Below are 10381 nucleotides of genomic sequence, written 5' to 3'. Positions count from 1 at the left end.
AATACGTAAGGCACAAAGGAACTCGTGGAGAAACTTCTGCTCCAACATCGAGAAAGTGCCCGAAACCGCCAGGCTTCGGAAGCTGCTTTCAAAGCAGCCCACAGTACAGAGCCAACTAAAACTAGACAACGGACAGTGGACAGAGGGCAGCAAAGAAGCCCTAACAGCACTAATGGAGGCGCACTTCCCTGGATGCACCGAGGTCACTGACGCCAAGGAGCATCAGGACCTAGCAACCGAGGAACACCACCCTCCAATAGGTCTGTTAACCACTAAGAGAATACACTGGGCCATAGACTCCTTCGCGGGCATAAAAGCACCAGGACTGGACGGGATATTCCCAGCCATGATGCAGTTGACCAAAGAGGTTATCACCCCATGGCTCCTCGCAATATACTCAGCATGCCTAAGTACGGGCTATATCCCCATCCAATGGAGAACCTCGAGAGTTGTCTTCCTCCCTAAGGCAGGAAAGTGCAGCCACGTGAGTCCCAAGGACTACAGACCGATAAGCCTTACCTCCTTTATACTAAAAACACTAGAAAAGCTGTTGGATTTGCACATCAGGAATGAGGTAGAGGGACTGATGTCAACAAACCAACACGCCTACACTAAAGGGAAATCAGTGGAGACGGCACTACACTCGCTAGTAGCCACCATCGAGAGCGCCCTTCACAACAAAAAGTATGCTTTGGGAGCATTTGTGGACATCTCAGGAGCATTCAACAACGTGGCCACAACCGCAATAACAAGTCGCCTAGAAGCGAATAACATACACCCTGCAATCAACGTCTGGATCAAAAACCTCCTAAGTTGCAGACGGGTGCAATCGGAGTGGGGCACTGCTTCCATGGTAAAGGGGGCACACAGAGGCACACCTCAGGGTGGAGTCCTGTCGCCACTACTGTGGAATCTGGTGGTCGACGACCTCATCAAGAGATTTGAAAGGAAGGCCCCAAAGATAACAGCTTATGCAGATGACATAAGCATACTTATTACGGGAGTATGTCCATCGACCCTCAGCTCCTTAATGGAACGTACACTCAGGGAGATACGTGAGTGGGCGGAAGAGGTAGGACTCAGTATCAACGCGGACAAGACGGACCTCATCCTCTTTACCAAGAGGTACAAGGTACCGATATGGACCCCCCGAAAATTGACCAAACTAGGCTGACCTCAAAATCACATGGGGCCTGTCACCTGCTCTAATGCACTGGATCTACATCTCGGTGGTGCGACCAACTCTGCTGTATGGAGCCTTAGTGTGGTGGCAGGCTACTGAAAAGAAGACATACCATACGCTTATGGAGAAGACTCAGCGACAGGCTCTGCTCTGTATTACAGGGGCGCTGAGGTCAACCCCAACAAAAGCACTCGAAACCATACTCGGAATCGACCCCCTGGACATTCAAGCTCGCCTGATTGCGGGAAAGGCAGCACAACGCCTCATAGCATCAGGAAATCTATCGCCACAAGGATACGGGCATAGTTCAATCGGCAGGGAAATGACCAGATCAACTGACTACATGACCCCCCAAACTTGCCTTGACGTCAAAACAACCACATCTCTGGGACCTAAAGACTGGAAGATTGGAAGGGACCAAACAGAGCACCTCAATATATACACAGACGGCTCCAAGATGGACGGAGGAGTAGGAGCGGGCCTATACTGCACAGACCCCGTTATAAGGCTGTCGTATAAGCTACCCGACCCATGCAGCATATTCCAGGCAGAAGTTTTTGCCATCGGGAAAGCAGCGGAGGTCGCTCTCCTCACAGAACGAACACACGATGCGGTCAACCTATTCGTCGACAGCCAAGCGGCGATAAGATCCATGCAGTCGTCCGTGGTCAGTTCCAGAAGTGTCTTGGCGAGCAGGGAGGCATTAGACATCCTAAGCACGACAAAGACAGTGCGGATCTATTGGGTTCCCAGCCACCAGGGCATCGAAGGAAACGAAGCGGCGGACGTACTAGCTAAGGAAGGCGTCGGGCTGGAGAATAGGAGAACCGAGAACGTGCCTGTCTCCCTCAGAACGCTGCAAGGCGATCTAGAGAAGCAGGCTAGAGCACAGACTGATAGCAGGTGGAGGAGTACCACCACCTGCAGAACCTCGAAGATAATGTGCAAGGAGCGCAACGAGAAACTTAGCCACTACCTACTGCACCTACCACGAAAGGACTGCAGACTGATGGTGGGAATACTAACAGGTCACTGTCTGGCTGCTGCACATGCAGCAAAGCTAGGCATCACCAACAGAGACAGTTGCAGGAAATGTGAGGAACCTGGGGCTATCGAAACCCTGGAACATCTCATCTGCAACTGTCCGGCTCTCTCAAGGGCAACGAGGAGATACCTGGGCGCCCCAGTGTTGGCATCACTGGAAGATGCCTCCAAAAGGACGCCTCAGGAACTGCTGGCCTATGCTAAAAACACCTCGATTCTCGGGGACTTTTTAAAACCACATTAACACTCCCGCGACGGTTCATACACCCCCCCATCCGGATAACTAAGGGCCATATTGGCCTATGCGCGGCCCCGCTGAGGGCCGTCCGGGTTAACCTAACCTAACCTAACCTATGTGTGTGTATGTGTATGATGTTTCCCATGTACTACATTTACTCAACTACATGCATAAAGAAATTAATAATAACCCACAACTCGTAGCTATAGACGGTCCGGGTCTTTCGCGGTGGGTAATAGTTTTATACCACGTTTCCATCCAACGATACCAGATACCCAGCCCGATGAGTATGAGTCCATTCACAACTCCTTCCTGGCAAATTGAGGCCTTTCACCCACCGTTCCTGATCGGATAATCCAGACCGGAAAAAGCAGGAGCATTCCTCCAGCATTGGCCAGAAGGAACAGGAAGGAAAGGAAGACAAACGAATAAAGAAAGAAAGAACGAAACGAATAGTAATAAGCTCGATGCATCGGGCTGGTACCCGTGTTATATGTACTCATCATTCCGGCCTGCATCATAGGAGCCCGCTTGGTCACTTACAACGGTGGCAATAGTTTAGTAACCCACTGCGCTGATCCAGCATAAAGTGATAAAGCCAAAACAAACAAAACAGAATGACAACTAGAAAGACACATTTGTCCCGATACTGGTTGGGAATGTAAGGTCACACCTACATTCCACAATTTTCACAATCATTTGGGCCTTGCCGGTTTGTTGTCAGTTGCGACAACTCGGGCCCCACGTTGGGCGCCAAATAATAAACTAACTGTAGCATATTGGATATTACCAAACCTTCACGGAAGGCTGAGCACGTGATGATTCGTCTCCCGTCCGGGCACGTGCTTGTTCCGGCTTCCGTCTCATCGGCAAGAAATGGGGGGTTTTTTTTATTTCCCAGAACGGACGGGACACAGCTCTACTCCAACAATCATAATACTGACACAGTAACGCTCATTAAAATTTCACGTGCAAGCGAAGTATCGGCACAAATATGTACAAGAGCAAATACACCTAACGACGCACACGGACACATACACACATACAAGTCGTGCCACGGTGTTGTTGTGACCCCTCATGCCCACCCTACCATGATCACCGCTCCCGGTTCATCCGGTGATCCCATCCCCCATTACCCTCATTTGCCCAGCATGGTCCCCGCATATTAGAACTCTAGCCCCGATTCATGTTAAATCCTATATTTCATATTGAGCAATAGCACATGCATCGCAACTCGTAAACTAATAAATGCTTAACTCTTAATAATACAATTTAGATTGAAATTCAACTTACAAATTGAAGGAAGGGAAGGGTACATATCTCTAGTTTTTATGTTAGGCAAATAGATAATAATAATAAATAAATATGCAAAAGGGAATGTAAAAAAAACTGTGCGCAGCGATCGTTATGGCAGGTCAGTTATTCAAGTGCATTAGCGAAAGCAACCGCAAGTAGAAAGCATAAAAGAACGTCAGAGCGACCAGCCTCGCATCTTCCCTTTTGTGCCTTGTTCTTAAGAGGGCTGTCTCTTATGCGCGGCGTAAGCGCTTATGGTTGCCAGCAAGGCATAAGGGAGAGCGCCCAGCCTCTCTTAAGCGAAGAAGCCCCTGACTACGTGAGATTTTTTTCTTTTTCGGTTATACAATAAATAGTTGCTAATAACAAACAAACTCCAATATTTTATCTTTATGTTTTTGGGATCACTTACGACCTTCCTTGATTTGTTTTAATAAATGCGTTGAAACAGCGATGAAAGCGCTTCCATGGACTGCGGCAACGTTCCTAAAACGAAAGCTGGAGAAATAATTTTACAACAAAAAAAAACTCACGCTCTCCTCTGCCGGTTAACCGTTGTTCACTTTCGCCCTGTCACACATTCCACTTGCTATTTCTTCCGAACAGAATTTAAAACACAACCAAAAGAAATTTACTAAACTAATTACACTAATGACTCTATAACATAAATTAGGAATCAGCGGTTACACTGATGGATATAAAAAAAACGACCGTCGTTGCCGCCGGCTTCACATCTGGGCACTCCTCGGCACTTCGTATGGGGAAACGAAAATAGGTCTAGACCCAGATCTATATTTCGGGTAGAAATTGGTTGACCGTTTACGTAGCTTTAACAATTTCCGCAGACTTGGACGGCTTTCAATATATCGCGGGTCCGTGACACATAAGTGGCTCGCGCCTGCAAAGCGACTGATGAGCCGATCTTTTACGCCTCTCGCTTTGTGCTGCTCGGCCTAGCGCTGGGAATTTTTGGTACGGAGCTGTAAATGGGCGAGGAGCATAAGTCCCTTGTCGCGGCCGGAGGCCCTAATATCGGGGAAATTGTTGTTGCGAGCTTTCGTATTGGGGTTCAGACAGGTACCCAAACGATTGCCCGAAGTTTAGGCCGGTACTAACCGCCAATCTAAAAAATTAATTTCCTACAATAAAAAAAAAAGCACTACCCTACGCCACGAGTGTATGTGGTGTATATTAGCGACGCTGCAATACATACCAATTGAAATTGGCACTTCACACACTTTTACTTTATAAACGCACAATATTTCTTTCTTTTTGCTGTATTCAGCTGTTAAGATCTTTTCCCGGTTTTTTATTCCTCTTTTTTTTCTTTATACTTGGACTGGACAAAAATAGCACGTCCGTCTTAGCCAACAGTTTTTCTTCCAAGAGACCGAGGCTAGATCTGCACAGTCTGAGACCCCCCAGTACAGCGTTAAACTTGAGAATCCTCCATTTTCGAATTGACGCCGTAATTATTTTACAAGTTTCAACTCAAAAAAAACAGAAAAAAAACCGCTCTCCTTCGTTTCCCTTTTAACTTGAATTTAGGCGGCAAGGTTGAGTAACATAGGGAGACCAATATCCCTTCTTCGTACTTTTCCAAATGTTCCCTTTTGTGGATCCCAGTATTTATACCTTTTTTTATACGTTACTCTTTCAAACCACTTCAAACCCAAGAATTGTGCCTTCGATTGACACGACCTATCCTAGAAATTCGACTTTTTCTTTGGTGAATTGGGATGTCTCTTTTGACACCCTCATGTTGGCGTCATGGAGGCTGCTGAGTACAGTGTCAATGTCCTTGACATGCCTCTGCCTTGCTCCTCGAAAATACGATGACGTCATCGACGAACACGTAGCATATCTTACCGATATGCTCCCGCAACACATCATCGATGGCCCGCTGGAAAATGTTTGAAGCATTCTTTAGGCCAAATGACAGACGGCAAAATTCATATTTACCTCCGTTTACCGAAAATGAGGTCTTGTCACGATCGCGTTCAGCTAGCGTGATTCGTTGGTACCCTGATTTTAAATCAATGGTTGTAAAATATCTTGCTTTTACCAAATTCGAAAGTATCATGGAGATACTAGGAATCGGGTATTTGTCTGGTATGGTTTTGGTGTTTAGCTTGCAGAAGTCTATGACTAACCGTTTTTTGTTTGAACCTGAGTCGTCGGTTCCTTTCTTTCCAGTAACCCATATGGGGTTATCGTACGGAGATCTGGATGTCCGAATAATTTCTTTTCGCAATAAGTCCTTCTTTTCGTCATTTACGAAATCAGTGGATCATACTGGAAAGGGCAATTTTTGAGTAAATTGGCTCTTCATCTTCGGATCTGATAGTAGCTACTACAGCCGTGTTTAAGGGCCGCATTTCCTTTGGATCTGCAAAAGCCTTTATGCGACAGGCCATCATTTTGAGAAATTCATCTCTTACAGCTGGCGGAACCTCGATGTCGTCCACTTTTGTGAAGTTGACGCTGGAGCACTTGTGGTACAGGATCTTTTCAGATACATTTCCGAAGTGAAATCTTATGTCTCCAGGTTATAATTGGCGCCATCTTCGGTTAATGTGTCAAGCCCTATGATGCCATCGAAGATTGAAAGTTCTGGCAAGATGAAAAACGGGCTTTTTATGGCGAAAAATGTAAGGAGCACTTTCGCTCAACTTTATTAAAGCCGTGCAGTGATTTCAATGTGGATGAGGCATCCACCGGAACAATTCGGTGAAGTTCGCATAGCGGTTTGATGTAGTTCTTCGCAGCCCCGGTGTCTATCAGGAAATTTAATGTTCTCCCCGCTACTGTTCGTTTGATAAACGAGAGCAGGGACTCTCCTCTAAAAAATTGAATGCACCCTGTTGGTGACCGTTAGCAAGGTCTTTGGTGGCAAGTCGGCCTGAATTGGATCACTGTTGCCTCTGGAAGTATGTTGGCTGTCGGAAATTTTGGGAGGAGGGGTATACATTCATTTTTTCGACCCTGTCCCGGCCTTGGTGACTATTTGTCTGGTGATTGCCGTGATCGCGCACATAAAACGGGGTCTTTCCTTGTCTTTTATAGTGGTCCAGCTCATTCTGTCCACCCTGTCTGAAAGCCATTCGTTTTTTACCTTTGTCCTCTAAAGCTCTTGCGTAGTTTGCCGCAGAAGCACGCCTATTGTGGTTAGATTCAATTTCTTGAGCCATAGCCGAGGCTGATGGCAAGTCTTTAGGTTGAGCCGAAAATAGTACGTTCGTTAGTGGTGAGAAATGAGCCTCGTAGTTTTTAATTCAATGTTCATGTATATTGCGATTGACCTATTTACACGCTCATGATTGTAGTACACCGCCTAAGTAACTATTCTTACGCGCATAGCTGTGTTGTTGTTTACTCGGGTCCAGCACATAGCTGTAATGTTCTCACACGCATGGCCAGACCCGCAGCTGCACACGCACACAGCGATGCGTTCCGTTGTTTTGCATTGAGACCGTCGCGTCGAGTCTTATCGCGTGATCTTTCAATTCCCTTTTGCTCGACTTCTTTTCGCGGAGTTGATGCAGTAGAAACTTCTAGACGAAGCCGCCCGCACGCTTACTTTGAACCGCAGTAGAAACTTCTAGACGAAGCCGCCCGCACGCTTACTTTGAACCGCAGTAGAAATTTCTAGACGAAACCGCCCGCACGCATACTTTGTACCGCCGCAGAAACGATCCCCCCGCTGTTCTTGTAATATACTTGTAAAATAACCACCAATATTAAATAATCAATAAAATAAATAAGCTCAAGATATAAACGATTATACAGTCCACTAATTCATAACCATAGCAAATTTTGGTCCTTCGAGCCGGATCTCCGCGTTTGAGTTTATTTAGATACATATTGAGTGATACCGTTACCCGCTGTTTGCCATGAAGGCCCTAGTGCATCGTCTAATTCAGCAACGTGGGGCCTGCAAATCCCAATTAACTCGCGTGGCTGCGGAGGCTCAAGAGTTTGTACAGTCATGTACTTCTGTGCAAACATTAGAGCACAAGTTGGACCGACTTGTTGCAACTTTCAACCGCTTTATGGAGCTGTGTAAAGAGCTGGTGCAATATAATGATGAAGATGAATACGTGGATCCGGATTTGGACATCCCCGAATATGAGAAAAGGTTCTTTAGTGCGCATAGTATCTTCACTGAAGCCATACGTGACCGGAGCAGTCACGAGAATGAGCACGACAACTCAAATCTACTGCTATCGACCACTGTGGAACGCTTATTTGAGGGACAAACTCAACTTCTGGACAGGATTCGGGACTCATCGGGAACTACAGAGCTGCAGTTCGAAAAAATACGCATTCCGACGTTTTCGGGCAGATACGAGGATTGGTGTCAGTTTAGTGACTTGTTCTTAGGCTCAGTCGACAAGAAGAGTAGTCTGTCCAAGTGCCAAAAGTTTCATTATTTGAAATCCTATCTGGATGGTGAAGCGTTGTCTCTGATAAAACATATTCCCGTATCGGATGCCAATTACCAGGACGCATGGGAGAGGCTCGAAAATCGCTACAACAAGAAGTCACTGATTGCTCGTTCGTTCATTCAAAACTTTCTTTCGTTGCCAACCGCAAAGGGTTCAAACATCGCCGAGTTGCGTAAGATAGTCGACACCGCTGACGAAAGTATACGTGGTCTACATGCGCTGAGCTGCGACAGCCGCGATGTGTGGCTAATCCATATCTTGCTCTCAAAGTTACCAGTGGTTGGTCTAGGCGCAAATCCTGCTGGGGTTACTAGAGGTCGCGCCACATTCACGCTGCTCTCCCGCACAAGCTCGGCCTCAGTGGTGGTAACAGGTCTAATTATGAACACTTTAACCTCCTCGATTCCAGCCCAGAGGATCGAGTCTAACACACCGATGTGGAAAAGAATTCGTGATCTACCCTTAGCGGACCCTACATTTGGTAAACCAGGCGAAATCGACGTGATCTTAGGAGCTGATCAGCTTTGGAACCTTTACACTGGACAACGCTAAGAGTTTGGTTCTGAATATCCTATTGCACTTCACACTAATTTTGGTTGGGTCATTACAGGCAGCTACCATCTCAGTAGTGATGCTCACAACCACGCACTAGCACATCACGCGCACGAGGATCTGGACACTTTGGTTCGATCGTTCATGGACATGGAACGAGTTCAACCAAGTGACGCTCCCAGTGATCCCGCTGAGCAACACTTCGTTCATACGCACGCCCGCAGAAACGATGGCGTGTACATCGTCCAATACCCGTTCAAGGAATCTGCCCCTCCGATGGGGTCCACACTGCCACAAGCACTACGACGCTTTTCTTCTCTCGAGCGGAAATTTCGAAAATTTCCTGCGCTCAAACAACAGTATGTCGAGTTTATGGAGGATTATATACAACGAGGACACATGGAGGTGATTCCGTCTACTACCGTAGAAAACGGTCCCGCCAATCACAATTACTTAGCACACCACGCAGTATTTAAACCAGATAGCACCACCACGAAATGCCGAGTTGTATTCGATGGCTCTGGGGAGGACTGCAATGGATCATCACTTAATTCACGACTACACATCGGACCACCTATTCAAAGGGATTTACTTGGAGTATGTCTACGTTTCCGTCAGCATTGCTATGTGTTTTGTACGGACATTGAAAAAATGTTCAGAGGCATCCTGGTTTCAGAAGATCACACGCAGTACCAACGGATTGTCTGGCGAAGGGAGGAAACTGCTACACTCGATCATTACCGACTGCTGAACGTGACGTATGGTTTAGTGTCTTCACCGTTCTTGGCTGTTCGAGTTCTCAAGCAGATCGCACAAGATCATGCCGATTTGTATCCGAAGGCTGCTGCTGTGCTTGTATGAGACGCGTACGTGGATGATATCCCTACTGGTTGCGATAGTATCGACGATCTCATTGCACTCAAAGATGAATTAATTTTGCTATTGAGCCAAGCTCAATTTAAACTTCGAAAATGGAGTTCAAACTGTTGGTCACTACTCAAATCGCTGCCACAGGACATTTGTGAGTATCCACTTGAAGCCCTAGAGGGAAATAGCCCAACTCAATATGTCAAGGTTCTTGGAATACGCTGGGACCCGGCTGTGGACGAGCTTTCCTTCAAGTTAACCATTCCCGACGCCACAGGGGTTCTGACAAAACGGATTTTGCTGTCCGAGCTTGCCAAGATCTACGATCCACTGGGGTTGCTTGCCCCCACAACTGTATTTCTAAAGGTTCTCTTTCAAGATAGTTGGCTGAGCTCGGTCGACTGGAACGAACCACTACCCGCGCAGCTATGCGCACGGTGGCAACAGTTTGTAGCTAAAGTTCATTTACTGAAAAGCTGTCGCATACCCCGCTATCTATCCTCGCCACTTCAAGCAACGGAGCTGCATGGATTCGCCGATGCGTCATCTCATGCATACGCCGCTGTCATCTACAGTCGCGTGAGAGTCAATAATGACTACGCTGTAACACTGATCGCCGCAAAAACCCGGGTGGGACCCATCAAACCTATCTCCATCCCACGGCTCGAGTTGAATGCCGCCCATCTTCTGTCGAAATTGATGTCTCTGGTTAAGCAAAATCTAACGGTTCCTATTTCCAGTACTTCGTGTTGG

Source organism: Drosophila pseudoobscura, chromosome X, assembly GCF_009870125.1.
Source record: "Drosophila pseudoobscura strain MV-25-SWS-2005 chromosome X, UCI_Dpse_MV25, whole genome shotgun sequence".
NCBI classification, from domain to species: Eukaryota; Metazoa; Arthropoda; class Insecta; order Diptera; family Drosophilidae; genus Drosophila; species Drosophila pseudoobscura.
The sequence above is the reverse complement of the archived record's forward strand: the minus strand, read 5'-3'. Positions refer to the sequence as shown.